This window comes from Ceratina calcarata, unplaced genomic scaffold (genome assembly GCF_001652005.2).
Source record: "Ceratina calcarata isolate Rehan_Ccalc_2016 unplaced genomic scaffold, ASM165200v1 scaffold369.2, whole genome shotgun sequence".
NCBI classification, from domain to species: domain Eukaryota; kingdom Metazoa; phylum Arthropoda; class Insecta; order Hymenoptera; family Apidae; genus Ceratina; species Ceratina calcarata.
Window position 1 is genome coordinate 532,795 of NW_017160008.1, and position 18,308 is coordinate 551,102.

At 41.0% G+C, this 18,308-nt stretch overlaps 1 protein-coding gene across 2 annotated transcripts in view; it reads left to right on the top strand.

Annotated features, from left to right (window-relative positions):
• The window catches only part of LOC108625752 (leucine-rich repeat-containing protein 24), a 150,049-nt gene that overhangs the window by 83,881 nt on the left and 47,860 nt on the right, over positions 1 to 18,308 (top strand). For both annotated transcript variants that reach the window (XM_026814189.1, XM_018026006.2), the window contains exon 3: positions 2,864 to 2,907. The gene's annotated coding sequence lies outside the window, so the exon portion shown is untranslated. The remainder of the gene's footprint in view (positions 1 to 2,863; positions 2,908 to 18,308) is intronic.

Genomic DNA, 18,308 nt, shown 5'->3' on the forward strand with positions numbered 1-18,308 from the left:
TTGATGAATAGGCATTGAGATTTTATGCAAAATAGAAGATTTAAGCTAGTCAGCTAAGGAAATGCGTTTCAGACTGCAATTTCTTTTATCATTTAAGCATTGCAATATGAATTGGCTTTTTATATTTGGTATATATTTATGCACCATATTCATACTCGTAGCCATGCTCAATTTTTATTTTGTAAATGCATATAACCCGCAGTCTATTCATGATTCATAGATTTGGTTTTCATTCACAACGGTTATCCATACAAACATCTAAAGATCAATTTCAGGATTTTACCCCAATCATCCGCTAAGGTGGTTGGAAAAGTTGTAAAGTATATTTACAAAATTCTCAATATTTATAAAATCCCATAACTTGCGACTTGGATTTCTCACATCTTTCACACAGGATTTGGATTGCGACATGAAATTCTTCTATTCCATACATTTTGAATTCTACAGACGATTATTATAGTGGCACGACGAGGGATTCTATTTATATAAAGTAGAATGTCGATTATCTGATGAAATTAGAAGATAAACTCGTTAGATTAAGTGATTTTTCGAATAATTAATGGGTAGAATTTCCGCATTTACTATATTTCAATCTTCTACTTGCTGGCCTTGCCTGTTACATAAAATTATCTGCTCTGTCAATCTGGTTTCATAAACTCGCGTATGATCTTCTCACCCGGTGCATAGCACGCAACAAAAGAGTATGATTTCCAGAGTCGAAATTATCAACCGTGATGAGATCTGCCCTCTTCCCGTGCGCTTCACCCCTTTCGCTGCATTTACGGTGATTTGAATGCCGGACTAGGGACGCTTCCTACGGGAATAGGTAGATGATTTCGGATATTAATATTATTGGGGATGTTGCGGTTGCCGGTTCTCCTTTTCCGGCTCGTTTCCCCGTCCACGAATCTCTGAATAGCAACGCGACGCTGGGTTTAGCGTGCTGCTGCATTGGCGATTGCGATCGCGCGGTTTTAGGTGTATTCAGGTCGTTTAGGGGTATTCAGACTTGCCTCTCATCGGGAATTCGAAATGCCTATCATGGCGCGAAACTTAAGCTGTTATTACCACTGGTTATTTATTATCAGTGGAGCAGTAAACCCCGTAGGGAGAAATTACAAAATGAATCCAGGACTGAAAGCTCGAAAATATTATCTGGGAGGTTTGATCTGTTTCCAAGTCAATTCCCTCAGTGGTTTTAACCGCTTTGTCTAGTCCCTTTTCGAGGAAGTACATTGAAAGATTTCAATGCACAAAGGTTTGAGGAAATCGTGGGAAGACGTATGCATGATGAGTTTGAAAGGGGACGTGTGACCTAAAAAGGAGGCTCATTAGGAGCTGCCGGGAATCCTGAACAGAAGGAGGGAGTGAGAGAAGACAGAAACTGGGTAACGGTACGGAAAAGAGCTCGTCGGTTCTATGCGGGCCGATAAATTCTCTGCCGATACGTAAGTAGACAATTTTTGTGGCAATTAACAGGTGCCCTTTAAACGGTAAAAATAGGAAAAAGAAAAAAGGTGGAACGCGTCGCGGAGAAAGGGAGCATAAAATTGATTTAGAGGCGTGAAAATGGCACAAAAAGGCGTCCGCCGTCGAGCGGAACGATACGGTGGAAGCAGCGGCGATGGCGGCGGCGCGCACGGCTCAAAAGGTGGTAGTACTACGTTTCTCAGCTCGAAAATCCAGCTACCCGGGCCCGAAACGAAACTCTCCACGGAAACGTGGAGCGCGTTTGAAACGCGCGAGCAAACTTTTTGTCCGGGGAAAACTTCGCCTCAGCGGGGAAAGCGAGATCGCCCTTTTAGAATCGGGACGTTCCATCCGACGAGTTCGGTGAACGGAGAGAAAACGTGCGCGAACCCAGCTCTTCTTTCTTTTTAGATCGTTATCAAAACTTGCCTAATGGTACGCGAGATCGCTTCTAGGATCTTTTTTAAAGTAACGCACGGTTATCGCTATCGAGACTTTTCCCGGGATATCGTTTCCCCTCGGAATGAAATGTTCAGACTTTGCTCGACCATTATTCTTCAGAAAGAAGAATACCTTCGTTGTTAGACAATTTCGATTAAGTCTGTAAGAGCTTTTACATAAAAACAGTGACATTCAAATTTTAACTTTTATCAGATATTACATTACTAAAGCACTGTGCAAAATTTCAGAAACTTTGCGAGGCTGTTGAAAAAGTTATTATACCCTGAATTGTAGAATTTTAATTTCATTTCTGAGAAACTGTAGATATGACATTCACAGAACTTTGTAATTCTTTACAATTGTTAATACATGTTTCAAGAATATTTTAAAATATAAATAATATCAACTTCAAGGATATTATTTACGATATACAATAAAATTAAAAATTATAGAACTTTTAGGCAATCAAAAAGTGTAAGTGTAAAATATGAGAAATTATGTTTTGAATATTCCCTGTGACTTAAAAGAACACGTTGAACAATTGCATAAATTTTAGTCCTTTGTAAATATCGTTTTTCTTAAAAGCTTATCGCTACAAAAATTGAATACAACGTTTTATCACGTGTCTTAAACTTTTGTACAACCTTAAGCCATCTTTTAATAAAACTCGTCAATAAGAATTGCTTATTCATTCTGTTTTTATACACCTAGAATACTACACGATAGAAGAATATCATTAAAATGTGATTGTTTCTTAGTTATGACGTATATGATCAATTACGTCAATAACTGAATTCCATTCTAGATTAGAATTTTATGGACAATACTTATTGTCTCCTACACGTTGCAGACTGCGCATTGATACTGCATACGTTGACCTGTATGAGAACGGGGAAGGGAAAGAAATGGTTGGCATTGTGTCTAATTGCATCCGTTGCCGTTTTTGTTTCAGGAACACTCGACGGATGAGTAACGAAGCGTGGCCCGGCTCTCAAGGTAGGTAGATACGTAGCTACCGGTCCCTTTTTCTTGCCTCTAACGAACCGTCGCGAAATTTGTATTCCGGTTTTACCTGTACGCTCCAGACGCGTCGCTGTCCCCTTCTTTGTTTCAACCAACTTTCCGCGACCTCTTTTTCTCTTCTTGTTGTTCCCGGTTTCTTCCTCTCCCCCAGCTTCTTTTTACTCGCCTGGAGATACTGCAACGATGTAACTCTTAGATGCAAACGTTCCCGTTGTCATTGTTAATAAGGTTCGCGAGCCGAAACCAAGGATTAAATTTGCGATATTCTGCGTGAAAGCAAAAAATAATTTGGCAAGGAATGCTTATTTGCGTATTATATTAATTATGCGAGATTCCCGAAGCGTAGTCGAAACTTATTATTTTAGGGCAAGGTTCCTCTGATTCTAATTACTTTCACGTTCCCCTATATTCACGATTGCAATTGCGACAATTTGGATAATTGCCCCGAAACTTGACGTCGCATTACGCTTGCTCGACTGTTTGCCGTCTGCGCGATCATCCGGCAAAGAGTACACACTTACTCGGTTTACTCGCGTCCGCCTTTCAATTAGCTTAATTATCACCAAAATGTACTATACGAGAGATCCGGGCGTAAAACGCGTACAATTTTAATATTAATCAGTGGCCGATGGCGGCAATTATGCGATAATTTTATCGGATAAAGTTAAAAGTGAGGCAGTATTATCTGACGAATTTGCTAGATCGACGGTGTGTGCAAGAGTCGGAATTGTTTAAATGTTTTTCGATTCCGGGCACGATATTGTGCTCCGTCACGATCGTGCGTTAGTCAATTTTCATTTTACTGGCGCACGGGTCACCGTCGCCATCACGGTGGCCGTGCACTCATACGGCACGCATCCTGCAATCTGGGGCTAAACAATTACGGTGAACAAGGCCGGGGAACAAGCCGCGTACCGCTTCAATTAAATTCTTCGATATTGCTCATTAATCGGCGACCGCAGATTTCCATTTAATTTCCTGTAATTTCGACGGAATTCATGTACGTTTAGACGTGCGCACGAAGAACACCGGGTCACGATTTGAATACTGCAGTCGGCCCAATTTAATGTTTCTCGAAAAACGAAACGTATGTCTGCATTTATCTAATTGTGAATTTGTTTATTTCGTGAAAGCAGTATTACGAGGAATACAGTATTTTATTTACTGGCGTTTAAGAAAGGAAATTTCATGGAGAATCCTCTTAAGTTTACTCTGAGCCAAGTGGAACTTGAATTCGGAAAATAAAATTAAAGGGGTGAGGTGAGATTTTCGAGAGGATACTCTTTTCCTCTTAGACCTGATTGCCGAGATTTCTACCGTAATTGCTCGAACGTTCGAGTGGTTTGTAATTAAAACCGAAAAATTCTTAAGCACGCCGTCCCTCTGGAAGCAATTTAAACGTTCACCGTGTACGATCGTGAAACGTGGTGGCGCTACGAGGAGGACGGAAGTGCATCAAGAATGTTGATATTTAATCCTTTAGCGCAATATTCCTGTCAGGGGAATTTTATTAATGTGAACAATACAGATAAAATTAATATCCTTTCATGAATTCAATTATAGGAACGAGAGATTTTAAGCTTCGATAGAAATATTCAGTGTCAAAGTAAAATTATCATCGGTACTTATCGACCTACGATTCAATATTTCGCGCGAACGTAATACATTAATTTTTAAGATTGCATGAAGATTGAGGAGACGTTGAAATATCTTCAACGTGGCAAACAGATATAAAACAGTAAAAGCCTTCGGCTTTTCTCGTCTGTTTTTCTTCGGCTCGGTTCTAGTTGCCTCATTTCTTCCTTTCTCTCGATTTTCATTCTCCCCGGTTTTCCTTCCGACGATTCTCTACTCTGGAGAGATCTTTTCTTGGAGAGATCGCAAGATAAATTGGTCGGCGTCTCCTGTTCAAAAGTTTCACGATATTTCTGGCGTTAGTTAAAATTAGTGGAGTTCTCGGACGGCATTCTGATAACGCTATCTCCGTTTCCGTTTCCAACCGGCTCGTCTCTGATAGAGATAACGGCTATTTTTATCCTCGTGATTTTTTAACTCCGCTCTATGTTCTGTTCGTTCGAAAGCTAAAATACGTCCCTTTTAAAAAGCAACTGTCACTTGATTATAATTAATCCGATTGTTCGAACTTCGCGGAATAACAGAATCATTAATTACTCGCTTTTGTTGCGTAACGACTTTTATTCGTTCATCGTCAGACTCGATTTTTCTACCTGTTCGCGTCACCGACGATTTTCTACTTCATTGTCTGCGCACGTTGTACGACAAACCGGACGAGGAAGTTAAATTACTTAGTAGGGGAAATGAAAGAAAGTGAGATACACGAGAGTCGGCATCAGTTAAAGTTGTGACGCGTAAAAAATATCCCATTTCCTTTAACATTTCAGAGAAAGAGCGGGGGAGGGGGCGTTAATTTTCTGGAACCGGTGTAATTACATCGCGGTTGAAAAAATAAAAGAATACCCGGCGTGAGTGGGACGAGATTTAAAAGATTAACGAACACAAACGTCTGTTTTGCATTTTGTACGGTGGAGCGGCGTTTCAGAGCATGCTCGGTTTCCGACGGTAGTCAAACGAACGAGACCGGCGAATTAACGTAATTAGCAGCGCAACTGTCCTCTGATTATGTGTGTTTAAAGGGGCACCAGGGGTGGAACGTTGCTCGAAATTTGTATCGCAACCAAACCCCCGACCTGACCTTCCCCGTTCCGTAGAACCATTTGCGATCTTTATCAGCGAGGAATCTGAAAGAGGACGAAATTCCGTGGCACGCGCTGCTAATGCTCGGGCACCCATTTCTTTCTGGCAAATAAAATTCCTTAGCCGTGTCAAAGGAAGAACTGTGTATAAGACTTGCTGACGGCGGTGGGACAAAAAGTAGCCGAGCTGTTTCGAAGAATGTTGCACACTTTTCTTTTTTGAAGAGTCTTTGCGAAGATTTCATTCTCCTTATCTAGCTTTGAGACCGTCTGCTAGGAAAGAAATGTTAGTACAAAATTTCTGATTGAAGGAAACAAATAGAAATGCTTTTCATTGATCATTCAGAGAAATAAACGTGAAATAAAATTCGGTAGACGATTTATTTCCACGAGCTGTTTCTGTTTTTAATTAAGGATGAGAATGTAACAGTGAACATTTGAAAAAGATCGCAGGAACTTCTCGTTCCTCTTTGTAAGAAGATAGAATGCGATTGAACGTTAACAAGATAAGACGCATCGCTCTTTGAACGATAAGTGAATTCCCATCTCGTCCCTGATGAAATTCAGTCGACGCACGTTCGACAGGATTCACCGATAATTGCTCGCTCGGTTTTAACTGGCGCGGCGGACAGAAACATCTATGAATATATTTCACGGGGCCGCGGGCTTGAAATTTCGGTTCCTTCGAACCTATCAATAAACTGCGACCGTCGAAGAATAATTGAAGACCGCGTGTTTCGCTCGTTTAAATTACGACGTCCCTTTAATTATTGCATTATCGCAGGGTGGCGATCCAGGAGCCGACCTGAAAGACCGCCGATTATTCATTACGTGTGAAATGGAAACACTCTTTTATTCTTGCATTGCAGAATAAATTGGTATGTATATCGAACTACGCAGAGTGTTTTTTAAAATAATTTCCGGTATTATTACTGTATGCTGCTGAACGTTACCCGATATTGACACTCATTCTTCGATCCCGAAAAGGTTCGTTAGGAAAAATGATACATTTTAACGGAACCGTTATGGATCGCATTCGAATTGTTTTTATACCAAACAAAACGGTTTCGACCCCGAAATTTCAACTCAATTCCGCTTGTTCATATTTTCGCAGAAATTGCTCGTAGCAAGGTTTCCAATCTCGTTTTTTTTTTATCACCTGTTCGACATTTTGAATCGAGGTAAAATGGAAACGTAAACAATCGATAATTACCGAATTGATTTAATTAATCGAATTTGCGTGAGGTGATAGGGCGGTCGCTATGGAAAATTTTCGGTACGCGGCAAGGAATCATCGGATTAATCAAGTGTAATGCTAGTAACCGCTAATACACGCGTATGCGGTTAATTAATAATCGCGCGCGTTTACACGGCCGCGGTATTATATACATGCGCACGTTACGCTATCGAATTAATTGAAACGCGGTCCGTCGCAGTGCGAATACGATATCGTTCGATTTGAAATCGACTCGATAATCGCGCGGTATTATTATCCTAAAAATAGTCACGTGCCAATGCAAAATCGGCGGTACAAGGAATAATTAACGCCATTAAATGAGGCAGAAATAACGCAGAAACGGTGCGCCGCGGTGCTTCGTATTCTCGTTTAAATCTCATATCGCGATACGAAATTCCCGTCGAACAAAAAATAAAGCAAATCCTCTCTGTTCTTTGACTTTTTTCCTCGGTGTCCGATCTGAATCTGATAGAAGAGCGCAAATGCGTATTTCGCGAATGGAAATTGCATTGCGTGATTAATATACCGAAGCGATGAAATAAAATGATATTGCATTATTTCAGTTCACATCCGATTGGTACGTGAATGAAATAAAACCTGTACGAACAACGGGGCGATTCGTTGTACATCAGTTCCTGGCACATATACTATTTGAACAGAGAACTAGCCATTTTTGATGAACTTTTTTCTTAATTCCTCAATTATATTTGAAATTAACGTTATCAGGTTTCCATTAATATAGAACAAGGCATCAGATTTATTTCTAAATTTTATTTATGTAACTCGGAAATTCTCTGCCTGTTTCAATGGTTAATTTAAATTCTCTAATTGTAAATTGTAATAGTAAATAAGTCACAGTTTGTATTACACAATTGATCTTGGATCGTAACAAAAGGTTTCCCGAGGGGACGATTCGTAGTCGTAATTGAACAACGCCGTGGGCGTTGAGGGTGAGTATAGGGTATAAATGAGACATAAATTTGCGAGGGGCAAGATAGGGATCGTTAGTCCACCGCGAAATGTATGCGGCAGCGTGGCGTGACGTCGCGGGTACAATGGAGAGCCTCGGGAAGGAGTTTCCCGGTCCGACGCGTGTATATCGCGCGGCGCAACTACTTATCAGTAGATAAGCCGTTGCTCCGGCTCGGCTCGCGCGTTTACCCGCGAGGCGGACGTTACACCCACGTAAAACCCTGTTGCGATGGAAGTTTAAAGAATCTCAAGAAGACAGTCTACTCGCGGAAACTTCCATGCCGCGTCCTTTTATGTCCCGGAACATGAAACATGAAAATATTGCCGTCCTCCGATCCAGCGGACAAGTTTATAATAAGCAGAGTGCGAGTCCTTATGTAAAATAAGATTTTTATGGCGTCAATTTAGAGAATGAAATGTATGAAGAAATTCCTTTAATCATTTCTTTAACATGAAATACGTTTCGCTGATACGCTTTTGTGTCTTTTATGTTTCTCCATAAAAGCTGAGGATAAAATTTCTGAACGAAGGTAGATCAGCTGCTTCGATTTAGAACTCAATATATTATACGTATGTGATAAATTTTGAAACGAGGCTTTTGATTAATTCTTTCATTGCGATGGGACGGAATGATAATTACAAGGCAAGCTGCTCTCGCTTTGCTCGACTTTTTCCAATCGGTAACACCTGATCGATTTTCAGGCAAATTCGCAGAATAGTTCTCTGATTATTTGCTCGTCTTTTATTCTCAACCGGGGAATAAGAAATGGTGTCGGTCTTTAGGAGCTGATAAAGGAACGTAACTGGAATTCATACCAGGGTAGTCGGCTACCTTTTTTAGGGGAAATTCCTGTTCCGAACGCGTTCCATGTCCTCTTGAAAATTCTAGAGCTTCTACAGTTGCCGATGGTAAAAGGGAGAAATTTCGTGTTCGAAATTAGCTTCCTGCTTGTTATAGTTTAACGGGAATAATACTGCTTCTGGCTAGAAGATTAAAACGAGAGCCAAGCTTAAATGCACAGTTTTACCGTTCCTCTCTATTTCAGAGAAGCACACTGTTCAACCTATCGAATATTTTATCACGAAAACACTCTCGAAATACAACTTTTCATATTGCGATGACAGTTTGAAGTCGTTTCAAGCACAATGATAACGATAAGAAGATAATCTATTCATTATAATTGAAATTTCAGACAGACATTGCACAAAGATAGACTAATTAGGTTCATCAACTTTGAACCTTCCCATGCCGTAATAGAAAATAATTCCATAACCCAGAAACAATCGGATTCCTCGGCACGCACGCGGAACATCTGTCACGGAAAGCGAGCGACAACAAAGGGTCGCGCTAGGGAATCGGCTTAATGCGCGCAGCTCGTTTTTTGGGTTTCTCTCACTCTCCCTCTCACTCGATAACCCGAAAGAGCACGGGGGTGGGTGGTTGTTTCCGGCGTCGTAACGACGTCGCCGCGTTCGATGTCATTAAAACGGCCGCGGGGACGAGTCAACACGGGAAGGCTTCTCTTCCTCTACTTTTTTTTTTTTTCTTTCTTTCTTTACTCCGCGTCGCGAGCGGCAACCCTCGAGGACAACGCTAGGCGCAAACGAGCACGCTCGCGACGAACAAAGTTCCTCCTGCTGCTCTCGACGCGCAAACATTTTTAGCGCGATTGAAAAAGTTGAAACTCTAACGAGCAACGCGAGTATAGTTTTGTCTCTCTGCCCGCGCCGCGATCGCTATCTGAAAGGTTTAATTAAATTGACAAGCTCGAGGGGTCCTCGCGCGAGCCTACGGTTAAGTCAATTCGTCGCGAGTCAAACGAGATTTTCATGTATATCGTTATGATCAGATCTGACTGATTAGTCGTGATCATGATAGAATTTGTAAATAATATTTAATATAATCTGCACTCTGGAATATTGCATTTATTATATATTTATTTATTTGGGAAACAACAACAATTTAACATTTTAATACTTAATTTAAATGTTAATTGAGTAGTATTTTACATTTATAATTTCATGTTCGTAATACAGATAAAAGATTTCTGTAAATTGCCATATTGTGCAACATATGCTTTTATACATACATTTGCATGATATAACGATACATATATGTATATAAAAATCTTTATTGAGTTCACAGTCATAAGTATCCATGAAAAGCTTTGTACAATTGAAGAACTCGTGACTATTTGTTCCCTGATTGGACCAAGTTTCGTATCGTCGATCTTGCGTTGCGGACTGTATTCCCAAGTAAATTTACGCTGGAAATCTGTCGGAAATTGTCGCGGACCGCCGAAACCGGATATTGGAGCAAGCTATGCATTATCCGATACAAACGAAAACGTTCTGTAAGCTCCTTTGGCCGGGTGCGGCGCGGAGCCCTTTACGCGGATTTTCGTTTAATCGGCCAAACCCACCGATCTGTCTCAACCCGGGCCGGGTGTCGACTTTGTTTGCGGACCATTTCACGTCCCCCCTCGAACCACCGCGACGATCGACTGCAGTTTCGGAGAGAGTTTGTCGGATCAAAAGTTCTACCATTGCAAATTCTTGCAAATGTTCCGGTGAAAGTCAGCCGAGGATGTCCTCCTTCCTTAGCTTGCCCTCTCCGTTCCTGGTGACTGCTCCACTTTTCACGCTCTCCACGTTATTGTTAAAACACCCTGACTGTAATTTTGATCCAATTTAACTGATAAGAACTCTCCCTCTCGTGTAGTAGACTGAGTCTGTTTGTATTAGTAATTGATCTTGTCGGACAAGACGTACGAGTACGGCATTCCACCTTATGGACTCTTGTGTCTCATTAGACTGAAACATTAAAGCTCATTTGCTCGATAATTGGCTCGATTAAAGAACTATTTACTGAAGTAACATTGGGGGAGAAGAGGGATGTTGTCGTGGACAAATGTACGAAAGTGAGTCCAACTTCTCTACTTTCGTCTCGTCTTCCATTCGTTTAAGTTTTACATCAACGAAATTAAATTTTTCTTAATTACTGCCGCAAAATTCATGAGTACATACATTGAATTAATAATAAATCGATGAGATACAGAGATTCTAAACTGGATTATTATAGTTCTTCACATAGTCCAACCCAGGTTTCAGGACCTCGGCTCGAACACTAATTTTAAGTAGCCACTCCTAGAATTAGTTATTTGCTCAAATATTGTGAAATAGAAATTCCAAGATTTATTTCCATTCATTTATTAATCAACAACTAGTCATTTTTACAATACATTATTTTTCTACTGTAGGATTGTTTTTCATAATCTCTTATTGGTTGATAGGACTAATCACCATCCATACGTATACTTAGTCCGTGCTTGCGTGTTATGCGAGGCAGCGACCTTTCTTGGAAACGAATCACGTATTTCGCTTATCTTCCTAATTACTTTCTTACTCAGTGGCGTTGTTTCGCTATGCTTTTGCATCTGCATATTCAAGAATACTTGGTCTATCAATTTCAAACTTCACCTGTTTGCACTTAGCGTCTATCGAATTTTCTGGTTTGACTTAAACGAATCTCCGATAAATATTGCTAGGAGAAATAATACAACTTAATATCTACTAAGAGTTAGTAGCAAACAAGGTATAGAGAGAAGAGTTATTTAACAGCAACTTCGTTAAAGGTTAACTGAAAAGACGTCGTGGGTTGAAACGCCTGTTACTACCAATTATCTGCTTAGTAATTACTCATAGCGAAGACAGAGCTTAATTTATCTGTGTACAGAATCTTTAATGCAATTAACTCGTCACCCACTAACTGATACCCTTTTCTACCGTCTTGTACTGCTTCTTATTTACTTCTAAGAATCTATAAATCTGAAACACTTCGAGATCATCGACAAAAGCCTGTTTAAGGATGTACTGGCTATACAGTTAATCCCAAAAGTTTATGTACCTTAGAAAAACGCATTTCCTATAATTAAAAAGAAATCAGACGNTTTTGTTGTTTATTATTAGCAATGTTCTTCCGACGTCTGATTTTTTTTTAAAAAATGCGTTTCTAAAGTGCATAAGCTTTTGGGATTGACTTTATAGCCAATACATCCTTAACCTAAGACAGATTAATCCTTTAAATTCATATAAACTCATTCGTTTTCATCTTAAAATTTTGCTCCAGGATTGACAATTTGATTTTAACGCAGAAGTTTTCTCGTTACGTGGCCATAACCTTGCCTCTATTTCACCGGCTGAAACAGGACAGCTTTAAAACTAAGCCTGTAATCTAGATTCTGACTTTTCCGGAAGGAAAAAACTTTCTGGTTCTAAACATTTTACATTTAAATTGCGAATAGAATGGACTGGTTGGTTCTAGTCGCAGTTCTCAACATGCAGTGTACTTATGCAACGTTTGACGTTTTATAATAATATTGGACTATTTAGAATGGAAAAGTGAATATTTCAGTTGTATCTCGTATTTGGAATTCTATTTCGCGTCGTTAATTTCATTCTCAAATCGGCAGATCCACGTGGTGGTAGACTTGTATAATGCATAAACCGGCGTTTGCATAATGCATTTTCGGATTCACGATTCTTGAGTAAACTCCGCCTCGAGTGGAATCGATCATTTCGGATTCTAGGATTCGTGGGATCAAACGTTCCTGCATTGCCAAATAAAACATTTCAGGATCCATGGATTTTGAAATCCTGACCCGAATTTTTCAACGTTCCCACCGGAAACGATGAATAGAGGAAAAACTTATAAACAGGTTTAAAGAGGATGGAAGAGGAAAGTTCTTTTAAGATTAGCTTCGACTCGAAACTCGGTATCGATTCGGAGTCAATTTCTTAGACAACGAAACTATCTCTCCTTATTCCCTCTCCAACCAGCAATATATTAATCGTCATTAAGAGAAAACTTGTGTTTTGTATCCGGTAACCCCGGGGAGTTCGCAGCGAAAAGGGGAAGTAGGTTACACGGTTGCTCTCCACAGAAATGGAGTTTCGCGTTTGTTGCAGGGTCATCGCGTCGTCGGTGACTTGGCCGGATAAAGCTGTATCGATTCGTCCGCAGCGCGATCAAAGAGAGAAAAATGAGAGGGCCACCGTCGTCGGCGGTATATATTCAGTCCCGGAGATTGATTCGAAATTGCGCGCCACCGTCCCACTGATTAGAGCCAACGGCTAATACGCTGGATTAAACGACCGTTAATTAGTTTTTCCTCCGACCGTCGGGATGGCTCGGCCACCAAAAAAATTGACCATCGATCGTCCCATCGATAAATCTGTTGATTACATTGGCTGGTGAAAAGAATCTTAAACAACAAGTCGGAATGAAATCAATTCCTGAAGCGTTGCACCACAATTTTTAGGATTAATTTTAAAGCTCGTTTATCCAGATATTTCTTTTAAAGAATTTCAATTGAATTTCTTTACATGAGATTTATTCGTCATGTATTTTATATGTAGTAGATATGTTTGATATTTTAGAGGTATTTTTGAACATTTAACGATCGTGGGGAAAAGGAGAGATTTTTTTCAAGAAATTCTTATTCCGTCTCGTTTTGGCGATCATTAAAACGGACTCCCTGACATTCCAAGCGAATCTAAGAATCTCGGAAACGAGGGGAATCTTGGAACGGAGAAGCCGCGGTGCCTCGCTTTTGGTAGCTTCGCCTCGGTACCGTAAAGAGAGAAACACGAGCGAGGCGCTCGCGTGTTTCTAGCGCGCGTGAATGGAAAACTACGGGGAAAGAGAGAGGCGAGAGGAAAAGGTAACGGAAGCTGAAATATACACGCGTCCATTCAACCGGATGAAAAGGTTCGTTATAGGGGCAATTACTGTGGCGGACTGGTGCGCTGACCTCTGAACAACCCCTCCGTCCCGCTCGCACTCTCCACTCTTGGCTCCACACCACAGGTTCTCTGCATTTTAGATTAGTTTAAAGTCGACCAAAGTGAGCGAAAGCAGCCGCCTCCCGTTTCTCGATAAGAGGATTAACCGATAGGGAAATAAGCGGGGCCACGTGAACCTTACTCTCGTCCCCCTTTCAACCCCTTTCTTCATCGATGCCTCGCCACCTTTCTCTGAGAAAGGATCCTGTCCTCAAATTTTGATCTACTCTTTCGTAGAGTCGATATTAGCTACATTGTTGGTGACAAGGTACCTACCTATACACAGGGTGTCCGAAAAGATTGGTGCTCGTGTAGGTTAAATAGTTGAAAAGAGTTCGTGTAAACTTATGTCCTGAAATGCTTTATTAGAAAGATATAAGATTGTGATAATTATAATAAATGTTTGAAGACTCGTTCCTCTGCAAGAATGCAAACTTCCATTCAATGAATTAGTGATTGCCGAATTCTCTCAAGTATTCCAATTGTATTGATAATAATAGTAAATGCATTTAAGTTTATATGAACTCTTTTCAACTATTCGACCTCGGGAACACTTAGTATAATTTTGGCATCAAGCTTTTCGGACACCCTGTATAATCAGATCGGTTGAGCTTGCGGATCACTCGGAAGAATATTTTAGACTGTACATTGCCATGACAGGTATACCGATCCGCATCAACTTCTGATTTACACCATGTGATTTGTGCGAATTAGTCGAGGATTACATTTTGAAATTAATTAATTTGATAATTGTCGGATGCGATTAATGCACACGCGTCGAAGAAGCTTATTACCGAGCGGCCGGATAAATATTACGATGAGATTATATTACGTTATTATAGCGAGGAGCAAAATAATCTTATCGCGAGCGCAGCGGTTAATAAATTAAACCGGGTTAAATTATCGCACGGTGTCATAGTTTTAACGGTTCGGCGCTGTGGGGCGTATAGGTACGGATTCGCGAAAATATCGCAACGCTCGTTGTATGTAATATAAATTACAAAATAAACGAAAATTATCCGGCGACGAGCGGGCGCATCTAATAAACTCACGGATATTTTTGCGAATTTTCACGTCCGTAATTCGAATTCGGGAAACGATCCTCTGCCTATCTAGTGATAATTATTTATCGATAAAAATGAGTAAATCGAGATAAAAACGAAATATTTATCCGCGCGCACAGTTACGGCGCTCGCCATCCTAATTGCGAGAGAAATAATTATTCCCCGATTGAGAGAGAGAGAGAGGGACGAAGAAAGATCAGCGAGACGGGGGCAGAGATCCTGCTCCTAGGAGAGGATCGTTTTAATCGCGCAAAGTAAGAAACCGTCTGGCCTTCTCCTCGCAGCCGTTTGTTCAACGAACTTCTCGATCGATCGGCGGAAAACTGGGAAAATAGCCGGGGAAACGTTCCTGGACTCGGACCCTACCTCTACCTTGAACATTTCAATTATCCCTGGGAGGCTAAGAGTAACGGGCTTCAACAAATTCGCGACCAGACGATCGCGAAAGGGAAGAATTTTCTTCCGCTACGTTAATAAAATTTAGGACTGCCTTTTCTTTGCTTTCGCCGGGACGATCCGTCTATCCTCGTTCCTTCTTCCGCTGCGCTGGCTGAAACACATTGTATTTTCCCGATCGTTTGTCTCGGAAAAGTTCCCCGGCACTGTTCCATAACGAAGACTTACCTCCAAGGATTCACGACCCATTTCGCGTTAGGATAAATTTCAACGAAATTGAGTTTCTCAAAATGCAAGCTGTATCGCGAGATTGTGTTTGTACATAATTCCATTCGGCTGGATCCGTTTCGTTAACCGACCGTATTTGGATATACGACTAGCGTAAACGAAACCAGACAGATTTTACGTTGAATATTTCTTAATAACTCTCGTCTGGTAAATTCCTCTTTGTCTCTCGTAACGTAGATTACAAGAATCTTTGAATCTCCATTTGAACCGGTTTACGTTTTCGCAAAATTCGCCGACGGCCGGGCGCGGGACGTATTTATCTTGGTTCCGAGGGAAAATTCGGCCGGTTGGCTCGAATGTTTCAACGATCTCTCGTCTACGGCTCGCCCAACGTGCATTTCCATCCGCGGCGGTTCGTAAAGGGAAAGAAGAATTTTCTCATTTCCTTTTTTGTTGCCGCTTAATAAAATATACGTATATGCTGCGCGCCGGTAAAAGGAGCAACGCCGGTATAGGAAGGCAGCTCGGGCGCACGATGATGCTTGAAAAACTGGATGCGAATTACCAAGAACCTTCGCCGTAACTTCCTCGTTCGTTCCCCGCGCCGTTGCATAAAATGGGACGCACTTCTAATTTCCGACTCGTCCACCCACTCACCCATTCCCCACCCCTCCCCGGCGTGGAATCGTTACGTGACTCGATCTACCTTTTCCAGATAAAAATTGAAGCCATGAAGCGATCGTTGTTGCAAATCCGACCATTCGTATCTATCATTTTATAGCGACATAAGCTTGAATCATTAGCATTGCAAAAATTGTGGGGCCGAGTTTGAAATTGATGAAATTGATAAGTAGAAGTTATTTTAAATGATGACTGTTACCAGTATATTTGGAATTAAGCTAATTGTGCGTAATGTATTCGTGAAGGTGAACCAAAATCGGGGTACAAAGTCGTCGAGGTTGAAAGGGGATATACGTATGCACTTTTCTGTCGACCACTCTCGGCGTCGATGACACAGGATCGCGTCTCCTAGTTTGGAAAAGTAGCTTGTCGTTGATATAGTATCACGGCTATCCCTAAAGCTGGTGGAACTTGAAGCCATGCTGCTTCCCTTCGATAAGCCGACGCTGAAATCCTTTAACGCGGCGAAAGTCTTCCGTTACTTACCTCGGGAAACGAAAACTATGGAAAGCGTATTGAATTTTGTATTTACCTTAAACGCCGAGTTTTCGATTCTCAAAGTGTCGATATATCATAATATCCAGTAACATAGATAATAATACATTTGGAAGCTATGAACGTGATGATGCACGTAATAATTAATGATCCATTTTTAATTCATATTAACCATACTAACAACTAATATGAGTTCAAATTCCAATGTATTGGACGTGAATCTAATTTTACATTGTATGAATTACGAATTTAACAAAGCATTATGACCAGAAATTCTCTCGTTTTATTGAACGAGTAAGATATTAATTATCTATGCTTCAAAATCGCCATTCTCCCGGACTTCGTTATTCAATATCGATTCTATCTCGTTTCCCAACTAGTCGATAAATTTCATAGCAGCGAAAATATCGCCAAGGGACAAATAATTAACGGGACCCGTGTTTCCTCGGTTCGAGACGGGAGAGGTATGACTTGAGAAAAGTTTCAAGCCGCGATGCGACGTCCTTAACGACCAACCGCAAACCTTGTAATGTTATTTTCTGCTAATAGGTGTAATTAACGAGGGCGACCCAATTTTGTATTGCCAAGAAGTCTCGTAAAGCTCGATCACCCGTACAGGTTTCTTCCCACTTACCAAGGCTCCCAGCCTATATTTACCCCTACTTGATAGGCGTGACGCTATTAATAATAATAATCTTAGAATTGACCCTGTGCCCGCGTTAAGCTCGAACAGAATTTCGTATCAGTTAAACGAGTTAGAAACACCTTTTCTAAAAAAAGGAAGGAAAGTGCGCGCGAAATAGTCCACCGGTTTGCTGGTGAAAAGGCTAATCAACGGGCCACGTAACTTCATCGCGCGGATCGTCCAATTCAGGAACGTGTGCGAATCATGAATGAGAAAGTAGAGAGAGAGAACGATGAAACTGTGTCTTAGTTGCGCATCCGAGTGTAACATTGTTGGCGAATTATGTTGTGACCGCAATAACAGCAGCGCGAGATACTCCCGCGGAATTAATAATGCAAGGGCTCTGTGTCGTCTTCCGCTACGATGTAAAACAACCCCCTCGCGTTTAGTTTATAGGGCAGCGAGACAAGTCGAGGACGTAAAAAATCAACGTTTTCCTAATTAGAGAACTTGGCCGTTATACCAGCATTGTGTATCAGAACGGTTTCCGAATCGACTGTATATACATTATTAACGATTATCCAGGAAAATTTTCCGCGACCGGGAACCGCACCGGCTGGAAAACTCGGCCAACGAGCTTCTTTCGGCGCGCGATTTGTACGTCCGACGCTTTTCAAAGAGTCAATGCTGCCAGTTTAAAGTTGCTCGGTATTAAAGTCGGCCGCGGAGCGTTGAAGCAGTGGCATCGATCGAGGCACGGATTAACCTGATACGACGAGAAGAATTGTCCACCGGTACGAGCGAGCAACTGCGTTCCAGTTGCCATATTCATCGATTTCGATTTCAATTTTTGAGTACCCCAGTTGCATCGGTTATCAACCGCCGTTCGCGTCAAGTGGAATATCAGTTCCAATTCAAATAGCGCAGAATAAATGGAGAAACTATAGATGAATTTTAATTCGAACCGATTTAGCATTCTTGAAGCATTCTTAAAGAGATTCGTCGATCGATACCGCCAGGTCTGTCGCACACAATGCTATAGAAGTGTTTTTCATATGAATTACAGAATTCATGATTAAATTCTATCTAAGCTGTAATCACATATTCAGATTAATATA